The sequence below is a fragment of the Pristiophorus japonicus genome, chromosome 3, assembly GCF_044704955.1.
Source record: "Pristiophorus japonicus isolate sPriJap1 chromosome 3, sPriJap1.hap1, whole genome shotgun sequence".
In the NCBI taxonomy this organism is placed as follows: Eukaryota; Metazoa; Chordata; class Chondrichthyes; family Pristiophoridae; genus Pristiophorus; species Pristiophorus japonicus.
The window spans coordinates 241,687,136-241,713,713 of record NC_091979.1 but is presented as its reverse complement, the minus strand read 5'-3'; the positions used below and the strand labels follow the sequence as shown (position 1 = coordinate 241,713,713).

General features: G+C 51.4%; 1 protein-coding gene and 1 non-coding gene across 3 annotated transcripts in view; both read left to right on the top strand.

The window, feature by feature from the left end:
• The window catches only part of LOC139260195 (metal transporter CNNM1-like), a 151,631-nt gene that overhangs the window by 18,995 nt on the left and 106,058 nt on the right, over positions 1–26,578 (top strand). The window lies entirely within an intron of this gene.
• Positions 22,669–22,865, top strand: LOC139260638 (U2 spliceosomal RNA). Its single transcript, XR_011592824.1, has one exon. It is a non-coding gene; the product is annotated as a U2 spliceosomal RNA (small nuclear RNA).

Below are 26,578 nucleotides of genomic sequence, written 5' to 3'. Positions count from 1 at the left end.
TTTTTAAAACACCAATTTTCCATCCAGTGTTGAGGAGGCAGGAAGTTGAGGTTGATATCAACTAATAATGAGTGGGTTGTTCGGCCATGTGGTCTTTATTCTATCCCATAAATTTCTTGTATTCCTTCAGTGAGGTATTGTGTTTATTAAAATTATTATGCACAGTTCTGGATATTGTAAAGTGATGCTGTAAAATAGCTTTCTTTCATTTACTGTGAGTGAATTAAAAGGAAAAAAAATTTTGAATTGTACGATACATATACTTGTTAAATCTTTAGACTTGACTGGGCAGTCTTGACACAGTGGGTGTTTTTTTACATTGCACTGTTCTTAGCATGCAATCCAACCTGCTCCATTCTTAACATAGAAAAACTTTACGAGTACCTGTATCTTGAAGAAGTTTATTGCTTCAAAAATTTTCATTTAAGCAACTTAGTTCATTATGCTGGGTCCCATGGAGCAATGATGTACCAATATGTGTAGTGCACAGGGAAATTGAGCTTCCTCTATGATTGAAGGCTCATTGATGGGACCGTCTTCATTTCACGGGTGCAGTATATATGTACGCGCATTGATGTTTAATTTGTCTTATTTTCTGAGTTTTGCGCGAGGATTCTAACCTGATCAATTAACAGTAAATTCTGCAACTTTTCTTTCCTCATGTCTTTGAATATTAGTTCAAAACTTCAGAGCTTTGAGTACTGCAAAGGACTGTATAATCAGTAGGCAGCGGGGTTACATTGTTGTATGGCGTGCTAATTTGGAGTTTGGTGAAGAAGCATGAACTTGGCACATGGAAAAAAAGTCAGTTGAGGAGCTTTGCTTTGGCTTTAGCTTTTTCTTTTATTTTAGAGGCATTTCAGGGTCTATGTGCATGTGCTGAACATGCTCTTTGGTGGCATTGAACATATTTTTCAGGTTGTTGACTTTGTGACTGGAAATTTGCATTGCGATCCTTGCGTGAGTGCGGTAATTAGTGTTGACTTGAATGATTCATTGGGAAAATGTCATCATTAAGACCAACAATGAATGTGGAACTGGAAAATTTTGTTAGTAAGAAAGTGTTGCATTAGATAGCCTGGCATCAGCTTTGTGCACATTGAGCCACAGCTGACATTTTAGCCTAATGTGTAGCACCCTCGCCTCTGAGTCAGAAGGTTGTGGGTTCAAGTCCCACTCCAGGGACTCGAGCACATAAATCTAGGCTGACACTCCCAGGGCAATGCTGAGGGAGTGCTGCACTGTCGGAGGTACTGTCTTTCGGATGAGATGTTAAACTCAGGCCCCGTCTGCGCTCTCAGGTGGATGTAAAATATCCTGTGTTACTATTTCGAAGGAGAGCAAGGGGAGTTATCCCCAGTGTTCTGGCCAATATTTATCCCTCAATCAACATAACAAAAACAAATTGTCAGGTTATTATCACATTGCTGTTTGTTGGAGTTTGCTGTGCGCAAGTTGGCGGCCACGTTTCCCACATTACAACAGTGACTACACTCCAAAAATACTTCATTGGCTGTAAAGCGCTTTGAGATGTCCAGTGGTCGTGAAAGGCGCTATATAAATGCAAGTCTGTCTGTCTGTCTAAAAAACCAACTTGGATCATCATGCTTTGCTTCTTGCTTGTGTTTGCCACTGATAACACTTTATCCACAGGCTCAGGCAGATTTTCTGGAAATGAATTGTGGTGTTAAATCTGCACAGTAAGCTCTCCTGATGGCTCAGCTAGTTAAGACAGTCAGTAGGTAAACCAAACAAAGACCGGGTTCATGTTCTTGTCTGATGAATCAGTTAATCTCTGCTGCAGCAGCTGTAAGGACTGTACTATTGGCTTCAACATCCTTGTATTGGGAAGGAAAAACTCAATAGCTGACCCATGCTGCTTACGTTCACATCTGGCCACTTGATTGAGGGTGACTGACATGGTCAGCATGGTCTGTATCCCAATAAGGAATAGAGGCCTTTGGGAGAGGAGGAGGATGTGAGGGACATAATTGGTAGAAAATGGCAAAAAGTGGAATTAAAATAGTGCTTTTATAGTGTCTACTCACTATGTAGCAAGATGTACATGTCCAGATCCTCGATTATGATGCATACTGGTTATAGAATTTGTCAGCAATTTGCAGTAATGATAACTGTTATTAATCCTTCAGTGTGAATGTCATTGAGCTTCAGTGATGCATACTGGAAGTCAGCATCGACAAATTGAATAAAGCACCGTGTGAAATATATGCTATATGTAATGAAAAAACATCATCGTGATTTCAAAGCTGCAGTGTATTGAAGGAGTTTAGACAGTATCAAAAATGACATGAAGAAAACTCGAGGCTTATCACTTGTGAATTCCGATATTAAATTACAATTTTGAAAACATTCCCAGGTATTCATTATTCCTGCTACTATATATATAGCATAATATTCAATCAACATAACAAATAACAGATTATCTGGTCATTATCACATTGCTGTTTGTGGGAGCTTGCTTGTGCACAAATTGGTTGCCGCGTTTCCCACATTACAACCGTAATAACACTTCAAAAAGTACTTAATTGGCTGTAAAGTGTTTTAAGACGTTTGGTGGTCATGAAAGGTGCTATATAAATGTTAAGTCTTTCTTTATGATTTACTATTATAAATTGCCTTGCACTAAAGTATATTCCTTGGAAAATGCAACAGCATAAAATGGATCGGTTATCAATTTCAAACAGAACTGAGAAACCGTAATACTGAACACCAAGGCAAGGAAACAATAAAACACGCACTTATAAATCATTGTCAAGGTGAATTGATGTATTCTCATGTAAATTGTTTCAGTTCAACAGTATCTGCAAGCTCTGATTGAATGTACTGCTGCTTTGCAACAGTAACAACTTGTATTTTTGTAGCGCCTTTTAAAGTAATAAAATGTCCCAAGGAGCTTCACGGGAGCATTATCAAATAAAATTTGACATCGAGATAAGGAGAAATTAGAGCAGACAAAGAGGTAGGTTTTAAGGAACTAATTAAAGGAGGAAAGAGAGGTAGAGAAGCAAAGCGATTTAGGGTTTAGGGTCTTTGCTGCTGACTGCACAGCCACTAGTGATGGAACGATTATAATCAGGGATGCTCAAGGCCAGAATTAGAGAAGCGTAGATATCTTGTGGGTTGGGGGGGGGGGGGGGTTGTGGAGCTGGAGGAGATTAGAGGTAAGAAGGGGCGAGGTCATGGAGGGATTTGAAAATAAAGATGAGAATTTTAAAATCGAGGCGTTGCTTAACCGAGAGCTAATGTAGGTCAACGAGCACTGGGTGATGGGTGAACGGAACTTAGTGCGAGTTAGGACACAGGCAGCAGAGTTTTAGATGACCTCAAGTTTATGTAGGGTAGAATGTGGAAGGCCAGCCAGTAGTGCATTGGAATAGTCAAGTCGAGAGGTAACAAAGCCATGGATGAGGTTTTCAGCAGCAGATGAGCTGACGCAGGGACGGAGTTGGATGATATGGAGGTGGAAATAGGTGGCCTTGATTATGGCATGGATATGTGGTCGGTAGTTCATTTCAGGTTCTAATATGGCACCAAGGTTGCGTACAGTCTGGTTCAGCCTCAGATAGATGCTAGGGAGAGGGATAGAGTTGGTAGCTAGGGAACAGGATTTGTGGTGAGGACCACACCGATGAATTAATGTCCCATGATTCAAATATAAAGGTTGTTATTTTCCATAAAAGATGTGCACTATATATACATTTTCTCTGGAACTAACTGAAAACCACTAACCGTGGCATCACCACCTTCAACATCTTGCACCTCTACTGAGAATCCTGGGTAAAAAGCCGGGGCCTATAAGGCAGGACATTACCAACTTTGAAAAGAGTAGGAAAAAGACCAGGCAAATCGTGAAGTAGTGGTTATGGGTGGCTGACCTTGGATTTTAAAATAGTGTTATTTGTAGGATGAAGGGAAGACTGAGGCGGACTAAGGATTCCACAGTTTCAAGGTCTCTGGTATGAGTTGGAGTCACACTGCAATGAGAATGTGAATTTAGTGTGGAACTACAGACAATAGGTCTTCTAACACACGACTGAATTAAAAACATATAAGGTCACTTTTTTATATGCAGATTATTTTTGTGTTCTCTAAATCAAAAAAAAACATTGGTTTTGTTTTATTTTGGTAATGTCATTAGATGACCCAAGAATATATTTAAAAGGAAATAAATAATAAAATCTCATTCTGACCCCCCAGAAAACACTCTATCCATCATTCCGTTGCTGTAAGTGGAGAAAGAAATTTTCATCCCCCATACTCTAATTTACTTCGATTCTTAAAAGGTTTGAATAGCTTTCTTACCTCACCATTTTTGGGTAAAAGACCAAGAATTTAAGTATATGGGGTATATGAGTTTTGAAATAACATTTGGGCTTTATAAATAGAGGCAGAGTACAAAAGCCAGGAAGTTATGCGAAACCTATATGAAGCACTAGTTCGGCCCTAGCTGGAGTGTTGTGTTCAATTCTGGGCACCGCACTTTAGGCAGGACGTGAAGACTTTGGAGAGGGTACAGAAGAGATTTGCTAGAATAGTTCTAGGGATGAGGGATTACAGTTACATGGAGAGACTGGAGAAGTGGCGTTTTGTTCTCCTTGGAGCAGAGAAGGCTAAGAGGAGATTTGATAGAGGTGCTTAAAATCGTGAAGGGCTTAGATGGAATAAATAAAGAGAAACTGTTTCCGTTGGCTGAAGGGTCGATAACGAGAGGGCACAGATTTAAGATGATTGGCAAAAGAACCAGAGGCGACATGAGGAAAAACTTTTTAATGGAACGAGTGGTTAGGATTTGGAATGCACTTCCTGATGGTGTGATGGATACAGATTCAATTGTAGCCTTTAAAAGGGAATTGGATGAATGCTTGAAGGAGAAAAAATTGCAGGGATATAAGGAAAGAGTGGGGGGAGTGGGATTAACTGGAGTGCTCTTCGAAAGAGCTGGTGCAGACTTGATGGGTCGAATGGCCTCCTTCTGTGCTGTTCTATGATTTGGCAGAATATGGAAATAAATGAACCTAAAAAGAAAGCAGTAATTTCAAACCTTGACTCTGCTGGTTTATGGCTTCTCCTGAATCCTCCTTTTAGATTAGTTGTGAGATCACATCCTGCTCTACATTATTATCTCGGTATATTTTTGTATGCATATTTAAAATTGATTAAAATTTAAACCTTTTATCAGCATATCTAACCTGCTATTGTAGACATTGCACACTATATTGAATTGACTTGTTTAAATCTTTATATAGAAGGCAACGGATGTAAGAATCAAGCAAATGCTACAATATAGTCTTAATCTTGATTGGTTAATGCGCATGCCAGATGTGAAATTTAATGCAAATTCCAAAGGATTAGTTTCTTCGAGAGCATATTCATGCATTCTCTATTCATATCTAACCAGCGAGGCATGTTATTTCAATGATGATCTAATGCACCCAAGTTTCAGGTCGCGCTTAGAACAGCGCAGCCCCAACCTGGACGCCCGTTTTTAGCGCCACAAAGTGTGCCTAAAAAAAACGTACCTATTCTCCGGCTCCCTGCAGGTCCTCTGGAGCTGGGCGCAGCGCAGCACGAGCTGGGGTGGGTGGGGGGGGGGGGGGGGGGGCGGGTGGAGCCAGGTCCCTGCGCTGAAAACAATTCCGGGACCTCTGCACAGGCGCGCTACAGTGGGTGCGCATGTGCAGTAGCTCCAGGTGCCCAAAACTGTGTGGGAGGGGCCCGAAGCACGCAGCCCCTAGCCCTAGCCGAATGGCCTCACTGGGGCTGCGTCGATAAGGCTGCCTCCCACACCCAGCTCCTGCATCCTCCCGACCCGACCCGACTTGATTCCCCCCCCCCCCCCGGACATGATCCCCGCCCCCCCCCCCCACTCCTCGCGCTCCCGACCACCCGGACCCACCGCCACCTACCTTTCAATCCGGTAAATCCAAGCCCGAAGTCTTGGGTCCGGCCCGTTCAGCCTCCCTCTCCTTTCTTTCTTTCTTTCTTTCTCTCTCTCTCTCTCTCTCTCTCTCTCTCTCTCTCTCTCTCTTCCCCCCCCCCACTCACACTCTCTCTCTCTCTCTCTCTCTCTCTCTCTCTTTCCCCCCCTCCCTTCTGTCTCTCTCTCACTCTCACTCTCTCTCTCTTCAACCCCCCTTCTCTCTCTCCTCTTCCCCCTCCCTTCTCTCTTCCCCCCCCCTCCCTTCTCTCTTCCCCCCCCCTCCCTTCTCTCTTCCCCCCCCTCCCTTCTCTCTCCCCCCCCCTCCCTTCTCTCTCCCCCCCCCTCCCTTCTCTCTCTCCCCCCCCCTCCCTTCTCTCTCCCCCCCCCAACTTTCTCTCTCCCCCCCTCCCTTCTCTCTCTTCCCCCCCCCCCTTCTCTCTTCCCCCCCCCCTCATTTCTCGCTCCCCCCCCTCACTTCTCGCTCCCCCCCCTCACTTCTCGCTCCCCCCCCTCACTTCTCGCTCCCCCCCTCACTTCTCGCTCCCCCCCCCCTCACTTCTCGCTCCCCCCCCCTCACTTCTCGCTCCCCCCCCCTCACTTCTCGCTCCCCCCCCCACCTCACTTCTCGCTCCCCCCCCACCTCACTTCTCGCTCCTCCCCCCACCTCACTTCTCGCTCCCCCCCACCTCACTTCTCGCTCCCCCCCACCTCACTTCTCGCTCCCCCCCACCTCACTTCTCGCTCCCCCCCACCTCACTTCTCGCTCCCCCCCACCTCACTTCTCGCTCCCCCCCACCTCACTTCTCGCTCCCCCCCACCTCACTTCTCGCTCCCCCCCACCTCACTTCTCGCTCCCCCCCACCTCACTTCTCGCTCCCCCCCACCTCACTTCTCGCTCCCCCCCACCTCACTTCTCGCTCCCCCCCACCTCACTTCTCGCTCCCCCCCACCTCACTTCTCGCTCCCCCCCACCTCACTTCTCGCTCCCCCCCACCTCACTTCTCGCTCCCCCCCACCTCACTTCTCGCTCCCCCCCACCTCACTTCTCGCTCCCCCCCACCTCACTTCTCGCTCCCCCCCACCTCACTTCTCGCTCCCCCCCACCTCACTTCTCGCTCCCCCCCACCTCACTTCTCGCTCCCCCCCACCTCACTTCTCGCTCCCCCCCACCTCACTTCTCGCTCCCCCCCACCTCACTTCTCGCTCCCCCCCACCTCACTTCTCGCTCCCCCCCACCTCACTTCTCGCTCCCCCCCACCTCACTTCTCGCTCCCCCCCACCTCACTTCTCGCTCCCCCCCACCTCACTTCTCGCTCCCCCCCACCTCACTTCTCGCTCCCCCCCACCTCACTTCTCGCTCCCCCCACCTCACTTCTCGCTCCCCCCCACCTCACTTCTCGCTCCCCCCCACCTCACTTCTCGCTCCCCCCCACCTCACTTCTCGCTCCCCCCCACCTCACTTCTCGCTCCCCCCCACCTCACTTCTCGCTCCCCCCACCTCACTTCTCGCTCCCCCCCACCTCACTTCTCGCTCCCCCCACCTCACTTCTCGCTCCCCCCCACCTCACTTCTCGCTCCCCCCACCTCACTTCTCGCTCCCCCCACCTCACTTCTCGCTCCCCCCCACCTCACTTCTCGCTCCCCCCCACCTCACTTCTCGCTCCCCCCCACCTCACTTCTCGCTCCCCCCCCACCTCACTTCTCGCTCCCCCCCACCTCACTTCTCGCTCCCCCCCACCTCACTTCTCGCTCCCCCCCACCTCACTTCTCGCTCCCCCCCACCTCACTTCTCGCTCCCCCCACCTCACTTCTCGCTCCCCCCCCACCTCACTTCTCGCTCCCCCCACCTCACTTCTCGCTCCCCCCCACCTCACTTCTCGCTCCCCCCCACCTCACTTCTCGCTCCCCCCCACCTCACTTCTCGCTCCCCCCCACCTCACTTCTCGCTCCCCCCACCTCACTTCTCGCTCCCCCCCACCTCACTTCTCGCTCCCCCCCACCTCACTTCTCGCTCCCCCCCACCTCACTTCTCGCTCCCCCCCACCTCACTTCTCGCTCCCCCCCACCTCACTTCTCGCTCCCCCCACCTCACTTCTCGCTCCCCCCACCTCACTTCTCGCTCCCCCCCACCTCACTTCTCGCTCCCCCCCACCTCACTTCTCGCTCCCCCCCACCTCACTTCTCGCTCCCCCCCACCTCACTTCTCGCTCCCCCCCACCTCACTTCTCGCTCCCCCCCACCTCACTTCTCGCTCCCCCCCACCTCACTTCTCGCTCCCCCCCACCTCACTTCTCGCTCCCCCCCACCTCACTTCTCGCTCCCCCCCACCTCACTTCTCGCTCCCCCCCACCTCACTTCTCGCTCCCCCCCACCTCACTTCTCGCTCCCCCCCACCTCACTTCTCGCTCCCCCCCACCTCACTTCTCGCTCCCCCCCACCTCACTTCTCGCTCCCCCCCACCTCACTTCTCGCTCCCCCCCACCTCACTTCTCGCTCCCCCCCACCTCACTTCTCGCTCCCCCCCACCTCACTTCTCGCTCCCCCCCACCTCACTTCTCGCTCCCCCCCACCTCACTTCTCGCTCCCCCCCACCTCACTTCTCGCTCCCCCCCACCTCACTTCTCGCTCCCCCCCACCTCACTTCTCGCTCCCCCCCACCTCACTTCTCGCTCCCCCCCACCTCACTTCTCGCTCCCCCCCACCTCACTTCTCGCTCCCCCCCACCTCACTTCTCGCTCCCCCCCACCTCACTTCTCGCTCCCCCCCACCTCACTTCTCGCTCCCCCCCACCTCACTTCTCGCTCCCCCCCACCTCACTTCTCGCTCCCCCCCACCTCACTTCTCGCTCCCCCCCACCTCACTTCTCGCTCCCCCCCACCTCACTTCTCGCTCCCCCCCACCTCACTTCTCGCTCCCCCCCACCTCACTTCTCGCTCCCCCCCACCTCACTTCTCGCTCCCCCCCACCTCACTTCTCGCTCCCCCCCACCTCACTTCTCGCTCCCCCCCACCTCACTTCTCGCTCCCCCCCACCTCACTTCTCGCTCCCCCCCACCTCACTTCTCGCTCCCCCCCACCTCACTTCTCGCTCCCCCCCACCTCACTTCTCGCTCCCCCCCACCTCACTTCTCGCTCCCCCCCACCTCACTTCTCGCTCCCCCCCACCTCACTTCTCGCTCCCCCCCACCTCACTTCTCGCTCCCCCCCACCTCACTTCTCGCTCCCCCCACCTCACTTCTCGCTCCCCCCCACCTCACTTCTCGCTCCCCCCCACCTCACTTCTCGCTCCCCCCCACCTCACTTCTCGCTCCCCCCCACCTCACTTCTCGCTCCCCCCCACCTCACTTCTCGCTCCCCCCCACCTCACTTCTCGCTCCCCCCCACCTCACTTCTCGCTCCCCCCCACCTCACTTCTCGCTCCCCCCCACCTCACTTCTCGCTCCCCCCCACCTCACTTCTCGCTCCCCCCCACCTCACTTCTCGCTCCCCGTCCACCTCACTTCTCGCTCCCGTCCACCTCACTTCTCGCTCCCGTCCACCTCACTTCTCGCTCCCCCCCACCTCACTTCTCGCTCCCCCCCACCTCACTTCTCGCTCCCGTCCACCTCACTTCTCGCTCCCGTCCACCTCACTTCTCGCTCCCGTCCACCTCACTTCTCGCTCCCGTCCACCTCACTTCTCGCTCCCGTCCACCTCACTTCTCGCTCCCGTCCACCTCACTTCTCGCTCCCGTCCACCTCACTTCTCGCTCCCGTCCACCTCACTTCTCGCTCCCGTCCACCTCACTTCTCGCTCCCGTCCACCTCACTTCTCGCTCCCGTCCACCTCACTTCTCGCTCCCGTCCACCTCACTTCTCGCTCCCGTCCACCTCACTTCTCGCTCCCGTCCACCTCACTTCTCGCTCCCGTCCACCTCACTTCTCGCTCCCGTCCACCTCACTTCTCGCTCCCGTCCACCTCACTTCTCGCTCCCGTCCACCTCACTTCTCGCTCCCGTCCACCTCACTTCTCGCTCCCGTCCACCTCACTTCTCGCTCCCGTCCACCTCACTTCTCGCTCCCGTCCACCTCACTTCTCGCTCCCGTCCACCTCTCCCTCACCCCCCCCGTTCTCCACTCCCTCACCCCCCCCCCCTCCTCCTCTCTCCTCCTCTTCACCCCCCCCCCCTCCTCCTCTCTCCTCCTCATAGAAACATAGAAAATAGTTGCAGGAGTAGGCCATTCGGCCCTTCGAGCCTGCACCGCCATTCAATGAGTTCATGGCTGAACATTCAACTTCAGTACCCCATTCCTGCTTTCTCGCCATACCCCTTGATCCCCCTAGTAGTAAGGACCTCATCTAACTTCTTTTTGAATATATTTAGTGAATTGGCCTCAACAACTTTCTGTGGTAGAGAATTCCACAGGTTCACTACTCTCTGGGTGAAGAAGTTCCTCCGCATCTCGGTCCTAAATGGCTTACCCCTTATCCTTAGACTGTGACCTCTGGTTCTGGACTTCCCCAACATTGGGAACATTCTTCCTGCATCTAACCTGTCTAACCCCGTCAGAATTTTAAATGTTTCTATGAGGTCCCCTCTCATTCTTCTGAACTCCAGTGAATACAAGCCCAGTTGATCCAGTCTTTCTTGATAGGTCAGTCCCGCCATCCCGGGAATCAGTCTGGTGAACCTTCGCTGCACTCCCTCAATAGCAAGAATGTCCTTCCTCAGGTTAGGAGACCAAAACTGTACACAATACTCCAGGTGTGGCCTCACCAAGGCCTTGTACAACTGTAGCAACACCTCCCTGCCCCTGTACTCAAATCCCCTTGCTATGAAGGCCAACATGCCATTTGCTTTCTTAACCGCCTGCTGCACCTGTATGCCAACCTTCAATGACTGATGTACCATGACACCCAGGTCTCTTTGCACCTCCCCTTTTCCTAATCTGTCACCATTCAGATAATAGTCTGTCTCTCTGTTTTTATCACCAAAGTGGATAACCTCACATTTATCCACATTATACTTCACCCCCCCTCCTCCTCTCTCCTCCTCTTCACCCCCTCCTCCCCCTCCTCTCGCTGTCAGAAACACAGACACTGACAGACAGAGATAGAGACACTGACAGAGACACACGGGGGTGTCTCAGCACGCTGTTGGAGGACTCCCGGTGCTGCAGTCGGTAAGTAGAAAATGTTTTTTATTTGATTTTTTTTTAAATTTATTTTTTATTAATTGTTTTTTATTTTATTGGTTGATTTATTGATGTATTTATCATTTATTATTGATGATGGCTCTTTATTTGTAAAATTGAAGTGCTTGATGTTTGTAAACTTCCCTTTTAAACCCCCCCCCCGCCCCCATTCCCTACGCCTGATTTTCCAAGTGTAGACAAGGTTTTTCTGAGCGTACAAAAATCTACACTTACTCCAAACTAACTTAGAATGGACACTGTTTTCACTGCCTAAACTTTCAAAACGGGCGTAAGTGGCTGGACACGCCCCCTTTTGGGGAAAAAAAATCTGTTCCAAACTGAAACTGTTCTAACTGACTAGAACTGGAGCAAACTAAATGCTGAGAATTGCAATTTCTGAGATACTCCATTCTAAACCAGTTGCTCCAAAAAAAAGGAGCAATTCAGGCCGAAACTTGGCCCCAATGTATCCTATTATTCCCTTAAGACGTTTTGTTGCTATATTGGTGAGTTTGGGGAAGGCCACACTACTGGAATAGGTAGAAATGGCCTATTTTTAAAGAGTCAGCTAAATGCTTTCAGGATAACTTATTCTTTCAGCAAATAGTGTATCTGCTACAGCTCTAGCTTTTGCATTTAGTTCAATTTCAGTGGCATCTTCTTGTTCTTCCCTTTTCCCGATGGAACATATGTGGTCTCCGCATGTTGCTTTTTCATGATAGCAGCATTGCGATTAAGGATCTATCTATTGTTGTATAATACAGGACACTAAATCGGCAACACATTGCACCATTGTTAGTTTTTACTTCAAAGATTCAAATTTGTAGCAGTGACATAATGACATTAACATGTCAGTGATGCCATTACTGCATTATTTTTACCTGTCTTGGTAATGAAATGATGTATTCCCTCCTGCAGTCATTTCAATAATCATAAAATACTAGTTCCCTGGAGCAACTTGAGGCTGGGCCACCGTTTCAAAGAGACTTGAGTATAATGCAGATTCATACAGAAACTTAAATTTTCAAATATAGAGACATGGCTACAGAGCTAGAATTGTGTATTTGGAGTTTTCTACTATTATGCTTGGGTGTATAGAATCTAATGTTTTGGAATTCTGGAAAAATAAAAGGTGAGACAATATGACATGACACATGTAGGCTACCGTTATTAATAATAACTTATTTATACAGCGCCTTTAACGTAGTAAAACGTCCCAAGGTGCTTCACAACAATGTTGCGGACAAACAGATAAATTTGACACTGAGCCACAGAAGAAATTAAGGCAGAGATGATCAAAAACTTGTTTAAAGAGGTAGGTTTTAGCGAGCTTCTTGAAGGAGGAAAAAGAGGTAGAGAGGCGTAGAGGTTTAAGGAGGGAGTTCGAGTTTAGGGCCCAGGCAGTTGAAGGCACATCCACCAATGGTTGAGCAGTTATAATGGGCTCAAGTTTCGGAACCCTGCTAGAACGGTGCACATCGGAGAGGCCCGCCTAATTTGTGGAACAGAAATTGCGGCAAATACTTAGCTCGCGATTGTCGGATATATGTCGGCCCGTTTCCAGCTCGGCGCGGCGCGGCAGGAGCTGCTGGAGGCGGAGCTACAGCCCTGCGCCAAAAAGAGTGCCGGCAGCTGCCCGCATGCGCAGTAGCTCCGGGCCCTCCCAGCGCGTCCTGTCTCCGGGCGACGACCCTATCCCTGGCCGAAGGGACGTCGCCCCTATCCTGGGCCGAGTGGCCTGACTGCCCTTACCTCTTCCGCGGCAGGCCCGCCCGGCATCTCCTGGAGGCGAGCCCCGCCCGAACTCGGCGGCGGCGAGCCCCGTTCGAAGTCCTCGTTGGCGGCGGGGCCCGCCCGAGCAGCTCTTCAGCAGGCTGTTGGAGGGCTCCCGGTGCTGCAGTAGAAATTTAAATTTTTTATTTATTGATTGATTTTTATTTATTTATTTTTTGATTTTATTGATTTATTAATTATTATTGATGATGGCTCTTTATTGGTAAAAGTGAAGTGTTTAATGCTTGTAAAATCCCCTAACTTCCCTTCTCTCCCCCCCCCCCCGCCCCTCTCAATCTCTCGCTCCCTGTGCCTAATTCCTAAAATGCAAGCTTGGTTTTTCTGAGCATACAAAAATCTACACTTACTCCATTCTAAGTTAGTTTGGAGTAAGTATTCGCTGCCTAAACTTGCAAAACAGGCGTAAGTGGCTGGTAATGCCCCCTTTTGGAAAAAACTTCCAAAATGAAACTATTCTAATTCACTAGAATTGGAGCAAACTAAATACCGAGAATTGCAATTTCTAAGTTACTCCATACTAAACTAGTTGCTCCAAAAAAATAGGAGCAACTCTAGCCAAAACTTGTGCCCATAGAGGGATGTTCAAGAAGCCAGAATTTGAGGAGCGCAGACATCTTGTGGAATTGTGAGGCTGAAAAAGATTACAGCGATAGGGAGGGACAAGTCTATGGAGTGATTTGTAAACAAGGATGAGAATTTTGAAATCGAGGCATTGTTTAACTGGGAGCCAGTGTAGGTCAGAAAGTACAGGGGTGATGGGTGATCTTGACTTGGTGCGGGTTAGTACACAGGCTGCTGAGTTTTGGATGACTTCAAGTTTACGTAGTGTGGAAGGCCGGCCAGGAGTGAGTTGGAGTAGTCAAGTCTAGAGGTAACAAAGGCATGAATGAGGGTTTCAGCAGCAGAAGAGCTGAGGCAGGGGCGGAAGCAGGAAATGTTAGAGATGGAAAAAGGCGGTTTTAGTTATGTCGTGGATATGTGATTGGAAACTCTTTTCATGGTCAAATATGACACCTAGGTTGCGAATTGTGATGCATTGTCAAGGCTCATTTCATCTTCATTCAAAACTGAGCAAATGTGGGAATTCTGGAACTAATTTAAAATGATGAAATAAGAGTTCATGCAAGATGCGCATGTTTTAAAATTCATTCTGGGATGTGGGTGTCACTGGCAAGGCCAGCATTTATTGTCCATCCCTAATTGCCCTCGAGAAGGTGGTGAGCTGTCTCCTTGAACCGCTGCAGTCCTTGTGGTGAAGGTGCTCCCACAGTGCTGTTAAGAATGGAGTTCCAGGATTTTGACCCAACAACGATGAAGGAACGGTGATATATTTCCAAGTCAGGATGGTGTGTAATTTGGAGGGGAACTTGCAGGTGATGGTGCTCCCATGTGCCTGCTGTCCTTGTTCTAGGTGGTAGAGGTAGCAGGTTTGGGAGGTGCTGCTGAAGAAGCTGTGACAAGTTACAGTGCATCTTATAGATGGTATGCACTACAGCCATGGTGTGCCGGTGATGGAGGGAGTGAATGTTGAAGGTGGTAGATCGGGTGCCAATCAGGCTGCTTTGTCCTGGGTGGTGTCTTGCTTCTTGAGTGTTGTTGGAGCTGCACTCATCCAGGCAAGTGGAGAATATTCCATCACAATCCTGACTTATGCCTTGTAGATGGTGGAAAGGCTTTGGGGAATCAGGAGGTGAGACACTCGCCGCAGAATACCCAGCCTTTGACCTGCTCTTGTTGCCACAGTATTTGTAGCTTGTCCAGTTAAGTTTCTGGTCAATGGTGACCCTCAGGATGTTGATGGTGGGGGATTCGGTAATGGTAATGCCATTGAACATCAAGGGGAGGTGGTTAGACTCTTGCTTGTTGGAGATGGTCATTGCCTGGCATTTGGGTGGCGCGAATGTTACTTAGCATTTATCAGCCCAAGCCTGAGTGCCATCAATGGACATGGATTGCTTCATTTTCTGAGGAGTTGCGAATGGAACTGAACAACAAACAAAAACTTGTATTTATATAGTGCCTTTACGTAGTGAAACGTCCCAAGGTGCTTCACAGAAATATTAATAAGATTTTAAAAATTGACACCGGGCCACATGAGAAAGGGCAGATGAAAGTGGTAGGTTTTAAGGAGTGTCTTGAAGGAGGAAAGAGAGGTAGAGAGGCGGAGAGATTTAGGCAGGGAGTTCCAGAGCTTGAGGCCGTGGCAACGGAAGGCATGGCCACCAATGGTTGAGCGATAATAATCGCACAATATTGCACAATGCACAATATTAAAGCATACTGACCCGAGTAAGCAACTGCTACACTTCAAGGCTCGCAGGAAGAAGCTCTGTTCCTGCCAGCCCTGACACAGTACATATGTCTAAACTAGATATACAGGGCAGAAATTCCTAATACTGTACACGGATCTCAAATGTATCTGGCAGCTTACTGAAAAATCACTCCATTAATTGCAGTGGACAGAACATCAGGGGCAATGCAGCACCTGAGATTTTCTGATAAGTTGCCACACTGGTGACTTGGGAGTCTTCAAGGATTCAGAGAAACTGTTTCCAATGGCTGAAGAGTTGATAACCAGAGGGCACAGATCTAAGAACCAGAGATGACATGAGGAAAAACCTTTCTGTACAACGAGTGGTTAGGATTTGGAATGCACTGCCTGATAGGGTAGCGAAAACAGATTCAATAGTAGCCTTCAAAAGGGAATTAGATAACGAAGGAGAAAACAATTGCAGGGATATGAGGAAAGAGCGGGGAGTGAGATTAACTGAATTGCTCTTCGTAAGAGCTGGCACAGACTCGCTGCCCCAAATGGCTTCCTTCTGTGCTGTATTATTCTCATCATCATCAAAGGCAGTCCCTCGGAATCGAAGAAGACTTGCTTCCACTCTTAGCATGAGTTCTTTATGGCTGTACAGTCCAATACGAGAACTACAGTCTCTGTCACAGGTGGGACAGACAGTGGTTGAAAGGAAGGGTGGGCGGGGAGCCTGGTTTGCTGCACGCTCCTTTCGCTGCCTGCGCTTGATTTCTGCATGCTCTCGGCGACAATACTCGAGGAGCTCAGCGCCCTCCCGGATGCACTTCCTCCACTTAGGGCAGTCTTTGGCCAGGGACTCCCAGGTGTCAGTGGGCATGTCGCACTTTATCAGGGAGACTTTGAGGGTGTCCTTGTAACGTTTCCGCTGCCCACCTTTGACTCGTTTGCCGTGGACGAGTTCCGAGTAGAGCGCTTGCTTTGGGAGTCTTGTGTCTAGCATGCGAACTATGTGGCCTGCCCAGCGGAGCTGATCAAGTGTGGTCAGTGCTTCAATGCTGGGGATGTTGGCCTGAATGAGGACGCTAATGTTGATGCGTCTGTCCTCCTAGGGGATTTGTAGGACACATCGTTGGTAGTATTTCTCCAGCGACTTGAGATGTCTATTGTACATGGTCCACATCTCTGAGCCATACAGGAGGGCGGGTATTACTACGGCCCTGTAGACCATGAGCTTAGTGACAGTTTTGAGGGCCTGGTCTTCAAACACTCTCTTCCTCAGGTGGCCGATTCTATACTATCATCACCGGGGACGTATATGTAACCTCCAGTACTTCACTGTGCAGTTATACATCTCAAAATGCTATCTGCAGACACAACACAAGTTTTAATGGCCAATGTATAAATCCTTAGTTATTTCTCACAGTTGAAGTGACCGTACTGTATTACGAAATGTTCATATGTCCACCATTTGGCGTTACTGCGATCCTAGTGGCCACAGGAGCCTCCTGCTGTTGGGATAAATGTGAAAAGTCTGTCTGATTACTACATTCCCTTCCCTGTGAGGAAGTGGTTGATCTTGCTGGCTGTGTATCTGTGGTTCAGAGCTCACTATGTGGAGATTTGCGGACTGGAATCTATGGCCCCAAGTTTCCACACGCGGCGAAAAAGGCGCACCTCAGAGCTGGGCGACTGTTTTTCGCGCCGAAAACGGCGCCGGAAAAAAACTGCGGTATTCTAGGAGCTCGATGTCTGCTTGGCGCGGCGCACAGGGGGCGGAGCCTACCACTTGCGCCGATTTTGTAAGTAGGAGGGGGCAGGTACAATTGAAATGAGGCTTCTTGGTGCCGGCAACCCTGCGCGTGCGCGTTGGAGCATTCGCGCACGCGCAGTCTGAAGTAAACATTGGCACTCAGCCATTTTTAAAAGTGCTGCAGAAAAAGTGAAGATTTGTTTCTTGGACCCCTGCAACGGCTTGTATTTTAATTTTCTTGATATCTGTGTGCATGAGGGAGTGCTTTTAGCAGCACTGCTGAATAAATCACCTGCTGAAATCAGTGAGTTCATCTTTTCACTGCTAAACTTGCAGAACCGGTGCCTGCAAATTAAGGACTGTGTGTTTGGAGAAATAAAAGTGCCAATTCAACTTTGCAATGGATCAACTTCCACCAAGAACAAAGAATTTCTTGCATGAGGAAGCAAACCATTGCATAATATGTGGTGCACCCAGTCTGCAAATTTAAATATAAAGATGTCGATGTGGCTGCCTCTCCCTGTCCAAATGGCCTCAGTCAGTCCCCCTCACAGCTCAAAGGCTGCTGCTGTTCTTTCTTCGGCTCCCGACCAGCCACTGACGCCGCTGCAATCCCATGGCCGAATGGCCTCACGTCCGCTCCTGATTCTTCGGCTGCCTTCGAGCCACTGACGCCGCCCCATAAGTGTGGCCGAACGGCCTAAAGAATTTTAAATCTGCAGCTGCGTGTGTCCTGTGTTCATTCTTCGGCTCCCGGCCAGCCACTGACGCCGCTGCAATCCCATGGCCGAATGGCCTCAAGTCCGTCCGGGTGCTGCATCTTCGCGGGGAATGAAGGCCTGCCTCAAGCACCGCAGCTCAGCTTGAAGGCTGCTTGCTGCCTGCTGTCGAGACACTGACGCCACACCACTGCCTGAAAGGCCTGCCTGAAGCACTTTCACACAGGTAGGAACATAGTTTATTTAATCTTTTCTTTGCTTATAAATTTTTATTCAGGTTGGATTTATTTGTATAATATTTGTATAAGTATAACTAAGGATTGATTGTAGAATTTAATGACTTCCCTTTCCCCCCCCACCCCCACCACCTCGTTCCCGACGCCTAATTTGTAACCTGCGTCTGATTTTTTTAAAGTGTAGACAAGGTTTTTTCAAGCGTACAAAAATCTTCACTTACTCCATTCTAAGTTAGTTTGGAGTACGTTTTCACTGCGGAAACTTTCAAATCAGGCGTCAGTGGCCGGACACGCCCCTTTTTGAAAAAAAAATTCTGTTCCAAAGTGAAACTGTTCTACCTGACTAGAACTGCAGAAAACTAAATGTGGAGAATTCCGATTTCTAAGATACTCCGTTCTACACCAGTTGCTCCTAAAAATCAGGAGCAAATCATGTGGAAACCTGGGGCCTTTATTTTACCATTTGTGTCTGGAATAAATTTTAGTTATCTGCTGAGTGTCAACCTCATTGAGAAATTTGGCTGGGAGGAGTAACTGAACATAGTATCACCGAATCGTTTCCTGTGGGAGTGGTTCCACAATATGATCTGGTAGCCAATGTTCCCTTTAAGCGGCGCAGCTGTCTGAAGGTCCCGTGCAGCTGGCTTTTAAATAGAAAAACCATACATGCATGGTATTTTGAATGGGCCATGCAGCCCATTAAAGGGACTGGGTGGGCCCCAAAATAATTACAGGGAACATTGCTGGCAGCGTGTGTTATAGTGCAGGGAGGATTTGGAGACCAACAAGGGAGGAGGGAAAGGGGGGACGGGTGGGGGGGGGGAAGGAGGAGGGAAAGGGGGGAGGGGTGGGGGGGGGGAAGGAGGAGGGAAGAGGGGGAGGGGTGGGGGGGGGAAGGAGGAGGGAAAGGGGGGAGGGGGTGGGGTGGAGGGGGGGGAGGAGGAGGGGAAAGAGGAGGGGGGAAGGAAGGTGGGAAGGGGAGGAGAAGGAGGGGGAGGAGAAGGGAAGGGCGAAGGGTCGGGGGGAGGGGAGGAGGGGAAGGGGGAAAGGCGAAGGGTCGGAGGGGAGAGAGTCGGGTCGGGGGGGGGAAAGAGAGGGTCCAGGTGGGGGAGGGGAGAGGGTCCGGGAGGGGAGAGGGTCCGGGGAGGGGGGGGGGGGGGGGAGAGAGGGTTGGGGAAGGGAGAGGGTCGGAGGGGAGGGGGGGGCGAGGGGAGAGTGTCCGGGGGGGAGAGAGGGGAGGGGAGAGAGAGAGGGGGGGGGAAGAGGGTCGGAGGGGAGGGTCGTGGGGAGAACAGGGAGGGGAGAGGGTCGGGGGAGGGGAGAGGGAGAGGAGCGGGGGGTGGGAAGAGGGTCAGCGGGGGAGAGCGGGGAAGGCAGAGGATCCGGGGGGGGGGGGGGGGAGCGGGGAGGGCAGAGGATCGGGGGGAGGGAGCGGGGAGGGCAGAGGATCGGGGGGGGGGGGGAGCGGGGGGTGGAGAGCAGGGAGGGCAGAGGATCGGTGGGGGGGGGGGGGGGGGGAGTGTGGAGGGCAGAGGATCGGGGGGGGGGGAGAGCGGGGAGGGCAGAGGATCGGCGGGAGGGAGGGCAGAGGATCGGGGGGTGGAGAGCAGGGAGGGCAGAGGATCGGTGCGGGGGGGGGGGGGAGAGCGGGGAGGGCAGAGGATCAGAGGGGGGGTGAGAGAGCGGGGAGGGCAGAGGATCGGCGGGGGGGGGAGAGCAGGGAGGGCAGAGGATCGGGTGGGGGGGGGGGGGGGAGAGCAGGGAGGGCAGAGGATCGGGGGGGGAGAGCAGGGAGGGCAGAGGATCGGGGGGGGAAGAGCAGGGAGGGCAGAGGATCGGTGGGGGGAGAGCAGGGAGGGCAGAGGATCGGTGGGGGGAGAGCAGGGAGGGCAGAGGATCGGTGGGGGGAGAGCAGGGAGGGCAGAGGATCGGGGGGGGGAGCAGGGAGGGCAGAGGATCGGGGGGGGAGCAGGGAGGGCAGAGGATCGGGGGGGGAGCAGGGAGGGCAGAGGATCGGGGGGGGAGCAGGGAGGGCAGAGGATCGGGGGGGGGAGCAGGGAGGGCAGAGGATCGGGGGGGGAGCAGGGAGGGCAGAGGATCGGGGGGGAGAGCAGGGAGGGCAGAGGATCGGTGGGGGGAGAGCAGGGAGGGCAGAGGATCGGGGGGGGGAGCAGGGAGGGCAGAGGATCGGGGGGGGAGCAGGGAGGGCAGAGGATCGGGGGGGGAGCAGGGAGGGCAGAGGATCGGGGGGGGAGCAGGGAGGGCAGAGGATCGGGGGGGGAGCAGGGAGGGCAGAGGATCGGGGGGGAGCGGGGAGGGCAGAGGGTCGGGGGGGGAGAGCGGGGAGGGGAGGGGAGGGGGTTGGGGAGAGGGTCGGGGGGAGGGGAGAGGGTCGGGCGGGGAGGGTCATGGGGGGGGAGAGAGAGTCGCGGGGGGGGGAGTGGGGGAGAGAGTCGCGGGGGGGAGGAGGGGAGAGAGAGTCGTGGGGGAGGAGGAGGGGAGAGGGAATCACGGGGGGGGGGGGGGAGGAGGGGGGAGAGAGAGTCGCGAGGAGGGGAGAGAGAGTCGCTGGGGGGGGAAGGAGGGGAGAGAGAGTCACGTGAGGGGTGGGGAGGGGAGGTGGTCGGGGGGGAGCGGGGATGGTAGAGGGTCAGGTGAGGGGAGGGGAGAGGATCGGGGGGGAGCGGAGGGGAGTGGGTCGGGGAGGGGGGCAGGGTCGGGAGTGGAGGGGGTGGGAGGGGAGGGGGTCGAGGGGAGTGGAGAGGGATGGGGGGGGGGTGTGGGGGTGGGTGAGGAGGGTGGGAGGGGGGAGGGTGGAGGAGGGTGGCGGAGGGGAGAGAGAGTCGCGGCGGGGGGAGGAGGGGAGAGAGAATCGCGGGGGGAGAGGAGGGGGGGGGAGGAGGGGAGAGAGAGTCGCGGGGGGGGGGAGAGGAGGAGAGAGAGAGTCGCGGGGGGGAGAGGAGGGGAGAGAGAGTCGCGGAGGGGAGAGAGAGCCGCGGGGTGGGGGAGGAGCGGAGAGAGAGTCGCGGGAGGGGGAGAGAGAGCCGGGGGGGCGGGAGAGGAGGGGAGAGAGAGCCGCGGGGTGGGGGAGTAGGGGAGAGAGAATCGGGGGCGGGGGGAGAGAGTCGCGGGGTGGGGAAGAGAGACATGGAGGTCGGTGGGTGGGGGGAGAGAGTAGCGCGGAGGTCGGTGGAGGGGGGGGGTGAGAGAGTCGCGGAGGTCGGGTCGCTGGTGGGGGGTGGCGGAGTTGGGGGAGCGGAGGTCGGGTCGCCGGGGTGGGGAGAGCGGGGGTCGGGTTGGGTCCGTGGAACGGGAGTCAAGTCGGGTCGGGTGGAAGTTGAGCCTTGTCCACGCAGCCCCAGTGAGGCCATTCGGCCAGGGCTAGGGGTTGCGTGCTTCGGGCCCCTCCCGCAGTTTTGGGCGCCTGGAGCTGCTGCACATGCGCACCCACTGTAGCGCGCATGTGCAGAGGTTCCGGCACTGTTTTCAGCGCAGGGACCTGGCTCCGCCCCCCCCACAGCTCGTGCTGCGCCGCGCCCAGCTCCAGAGGACCTGCAGGGAGCCGGAGAATAGGTGAGTTTTTTTTAGGCGCACTTTGTGGTGCGAAAAACGGGCGTCCAAAAATGGCGCAGCCCGAAACTTGGGCAAATTGATGCTGTAACAGTTGTGCCAGTTTAACAGTGTGCATTCATTCAGCTCCCTCATGCCATAGAGCATTCTCATCAATATTCTCTACTTAAAATTCAACAAAGTAAAGACAAAGATGTTGGGTTGATCTTAAAAAAGGTTGAAACTGCTTAGAATCACAGTGTCAGCTGTGGTTCAGTGGATACCGCACTTGTCTGAGTCAGAAGGTTGTGGTTTTAAGTCCCACTCCAAGGATTTGAGCACACAAATCCAGGCTGACACTCCCAGTGCAGTGCTGAGGGAGTGCTGCACTGTCAGCGGTGCCGTCTTTCAGATGAGACGTCAAATCAAGTCTGCACGTTCAGGTGGATGTAAAAGATCCTGTTGCACTATTATGAAGAGGAGTTATCCCCGGTGTCCTGGCGAATATTTATCCCTCAATCAACATAACAAAAACAGATTATCTGGTCATCATCACATTGCTGTTTGTGGGAGCTAGCTGTGTGCAAATTGGCTGTCGCGTTTCCCACATTACAGCAGTGACTACACTCCAAAAGTACTTCATTGGCTGTAAAGCACCGTAGGACGTCTGGTGGTCACGAAAGGCGCAATATAAATGCAAGTCTTCCAGCTATAGAATCTTATGGCACAGAAGGAGGCCATTGTGCCCATCGTGTCTGTGCTAGACACGCTATGCTTTGGCACTAATCCATTGGATAAATTGTGCTGTTTTTGTAGAAACTTCTAAACCACCTCCTGCTTTTGAGTTATTTGACTATAGCAGAAGAGATGGTTAACTAAAGTTGTTTGCTATGCTGATATTGCATCTATTTAACTTCGCATTCCATTAATCTGTAATGAATCATCAGTGAGCCACAAAATAAATAGATGTAATTTCTCAGCACAGATGGTAGAATTAACATTCATTAGAATGTGACGTTCCTACTTCTGATGGAGCAATGCTTTAAAAGCCCCATTTTTCAAAATGTTTACAAAATCATTGTAGTGTTATTTTAATACATAGTTTTGTTGTCAAATTTATTTAAATAAAGTAATAATATGTACCAGCTTCTCCTGCTCTACTGAGATCGCTGATTCATTCTGGGGTGAGGTCCCGCAGATGCTGGCCAATCCCTGATGCCTCACCTGTGTGACCATTCTTCAGGTACGAGCGTCTCGGCCTTTTGGCTAAGATCATGCGTAACTGACCTGACAGGGGAGTAACCATGACCCCAACGTGGTTCTCCCTGGATCAGGAAGGTGGTTCTCCTATGCTTTTTGGAAATAGGAGGTGGATGGGGTGGCTTGACCCATCCACCTCCACGGAGGTGTGTGGGGTTGCTGATTCATCCACCTCCATGGCACGAACCTGGTATTGCAGTACTTCCAGGAACGGTGCTTGGGCTCTAGGCCTTTTGGCTAAGAGCATTAGCGCAGGGTGATCCTTGATGTGTGCAAGGTGACCTCTGGCGTTTGTGATCTGGCAAAGAATTGGAAAGATTGGCTACGAAAAATTTGAGCGTGCAACATCCCCACCGACACCTGGGAGTCCCTGGCCAAAGACCTCCCTAAGTGGAGGAAGTGCACCCGGGAGCTCTCTGAGCACCTCGAGTCTCGTCATCGAGAGCATGCAGAAATCAAGCATAGTGTGTGGCAAACCTGTCCCACACACCCCTTCCCTCAACGACTATCTGCCGCACCTGTGACAGAGACTGTGGTTCTCGTATTGGACTGTACAGCCACCTAAGAACTCAAGTTAAGAGTGGAAGCAAATCTTCCTCGATTCCGAGAGACTGCCTATGATGATGATGAGCGTAGCAAATGAGTGACAGTGGGATGTCCATGTCATAGCTGAGTCTGATTCTGTCCTCTCTTTACTCCACAAGCCGATTTTCCATTAAGGTGTCACTGGATAGCAGTCTGGAGCCAGAACCCTGACTATATATTATTTCAGATTCCAGCATCCACAGTATTTTGCTTTTATATATTTCCCTCCCCAGCCCAGTCCAGCAGAAGCAATTGTGCCAGCTGCTGGGACCATGGACTTTCCGCAGTGCACAGGACATGCACCCCTGAAAGGTGTATTTCATTAGAATTGCTCTGGCTGGTGAAAAGATAGCACTATGCAATGCAATTTGGCTGATGTCTCAGCTGGGTCTATTGCCTTGTGGTTTCAATGCAAGGTATAATGATTTTTTGGGGGTCCTGTGAACTAGACTAGAAACCCAGAGGTAGCGTTCAAATCCCATCATGGAAAGTTATAAAACTGAATTCAATAAATTTGTAGCCTAGCACCAAAAATAAATGACCATGAAAGCTGTTGGACTGCCATAAAATACCTGACCAGTTCGCTGCTGTCCTTCCATTCACTGACTTGACTATTCCAAAGCACTCCTGGCTGGCCTCCCTGGTTCTACCCTCCATAAACTTGAGGTCATCCAAAACTCTGCCGCCTGTGTGCTAACTCGCACCATGTCCCACTCGCCCATCTCCCCTGTGCTCGCTGACCTACATTGGCTCCCAGTTAAGTAATGTCTCGATTTTAAAATTCTCATCCTTGTTTTCAAATTTCTCCATAGCCTCACCTCTCCCTATCTCTGTAATCTCTTCCAGCCCCACAACCCCCCCTAGACTTCCGCCTATTCTAGCCTTTTGAACACCCCCGGTCTTAGATGCTCCACCATTGGTGGCATGCCTTCAGCTGCCTAGGCCCCAAGCTCTGGAACTCCCTCCCTAAATCTCTCCGCCTCTCCACTTCTCTTTCCTCCTTTAAGACGCTCTTTAAAACCTACCTCCTCAACCAAGCTTTCGGTCATCTGCCCTCATTTCTCCTTATATGGGTGGGTGTCAAATTTTGTTTATTTTTGATAACATTCCTGTGAAACGCTTTGGGACATTTTATTATATGAAATGTGCTATATAAATATGTTATTACCTACTTGGTCTGGGCACACGTGACTCCTGTCCATACAATGTGGTTTACTCTTGATGCATTCAAGATAACTATTGAGGGGCAATTAACTGCTGTCTTGTTGGTGTTGCCCATGCCTGAGGGGGGGAAAAAATAGCTGCATCTTCCTTCAAACCATAAGAGCTTTACTACATCTTTTTTGTATGAAATTTTAGATGGGAAAATATTTGACATTTAAAATGGACCTCAGCTTCTCTTCCCCTCAGTATTTCTCCCTTGTGCCCTCTTGCGTTCACTATATCTTTCTTTGTCAGCTCTCTCATTATTTATTGCTTGTTGCTGCCGCCTCTTTACTTTCTGAGGAGAGAGTGCCGAGAGCCAGTTCCCACTCTCCCTAAAGTCTGCCACATTTACTGTTGGCGTCAACTTGGGCATGGGACAGTTGGAAATTTTAGTGAGCGACACGACTGAGTTCTGGATTGATTCCATCAGCTCCAAAGGAAATGGATGAAGTATGTGAACTACCCACATGTTCAGATCTCTCTTTCCACCGAGGTTTCTTCTCCCAGACCTGAATGATTAACTTCTAATGTGGCAGTTACACTAATAGTCTTGTGTGGGTCTCTTTCCGCATGTGCATTTTGTTTTTCATTCTTCATCAGGGTACTTGCATAGGGGAGTCAGCTGCCTGGATGGCAGTCAAGAAGTATGGGTGGAAATGATCCAGGGTGTTCAAAGGGCCTATGGGGTGCTGTAGGAACATGTGGTGTTGGGTGGGGACCTGTCACGGCAGCTGCACCGAGGATAATTCTTTTTGCTAATATGATTGGATGGAATAATTTTTGGTGGAATGTGACTGGGAGAAAGGTTTTATGCAATGATAACAAAGGCAGAATATAACCAATTAGAAATCAGAAAAAACATAGCAAGTTAAACATTTAACCAATGAGGAAGAAGAAAGGCGATTGGTTCAACAGAAAGCAGGCCTGAGAGTCATGACCTAGATACTTGACTTGACATACATGACAGATGCACAAAATTGGCTCATCAGGATACTTTACCTTCAACTATTTTAGTTGTGCACTTTAAACAAATGCCCCCTGCAAGGTGGGGTCACACTCCAAAATAATTTTTTTTCCAGTGCCCCCTTTTGGGTTTTTTTTTTAGGGCACTAAAAACAGAAATTTATACAAGTGCCTCCTGGGAAAAACACAAACTGGCAAATTAAACTTTAAACTTAAATCATCAAATTAAAATTTGGTTGCCAGGGGTGATGATGCACTCCAGTCCCTCTGGCGCCCACCTCTCGTGGAAGGCTGCGAGCGTACCGGTGGACACCGCGTGCTTCATCTCCAGGGACACCCTGGCTCGGATGTAACCGTGGAAGAGAGGCAATCGGGCTGAACGACCACCCATTGTCTGGAACGGCTGCTAGCCTCCTTGTGCATCCCCAGGAGCAGTCCTACGAGGAGGCCTTCTGACCTGCCCGCTCTCCTCCGCACAGTGTGTCCAAAGATCAGGAGTGTGGGACTGAAGTGCAACCAGAATTTGAGCAGCCCCTTCAAATAATGGAACAGGGGCTGCAGCCATGCACATTCGATAAAAACATGGAACACGGACTCTTCCAGACCACAGAAATTGCAGGCGGCCTGGGAGCCCGTGAACTGACTTAAAAACTTATTGCACGGGACTGCTCCGTGCCACACCCTCCAGGCCAAGTCCCCAATAAATAGAGGGAGGACTCCTGCATAGAGTGCACTCCATTGGGGACCCCTGCCTCCTCCGGATGGTAAGATGGTGCGCCATGGCGTGTCCTGACAGCAGACGAGGATAGCAAGGTGGAGAGTGTGCAGGAGCAGCCCATACAGGTAACCCCTCCGCGCAGAACTGAAAGACACGGAGGGGATTTCCCCGAGGAGGCTCAAGTTGTGAGGCGGCGGCTCCTGAGGGAGGTTTCGGGGCTTGGCGCCGATGAGGAATTCCGTCCGGACGGGGGTCAGTTCGGACGGGATTTCCCCATGTGCTTGAGTCAGGGCCCAGTGCTGTTTTTAGCGACTCAATGGCATTTGCCGTATGCCGGCCCAGTTTAGGCGCCATGCCAGCATGTCTGGCGCCATCCAGCCCGTTCCTCCACCATCGAGCAGGTTCCTGATCCTGGTCACCTCGC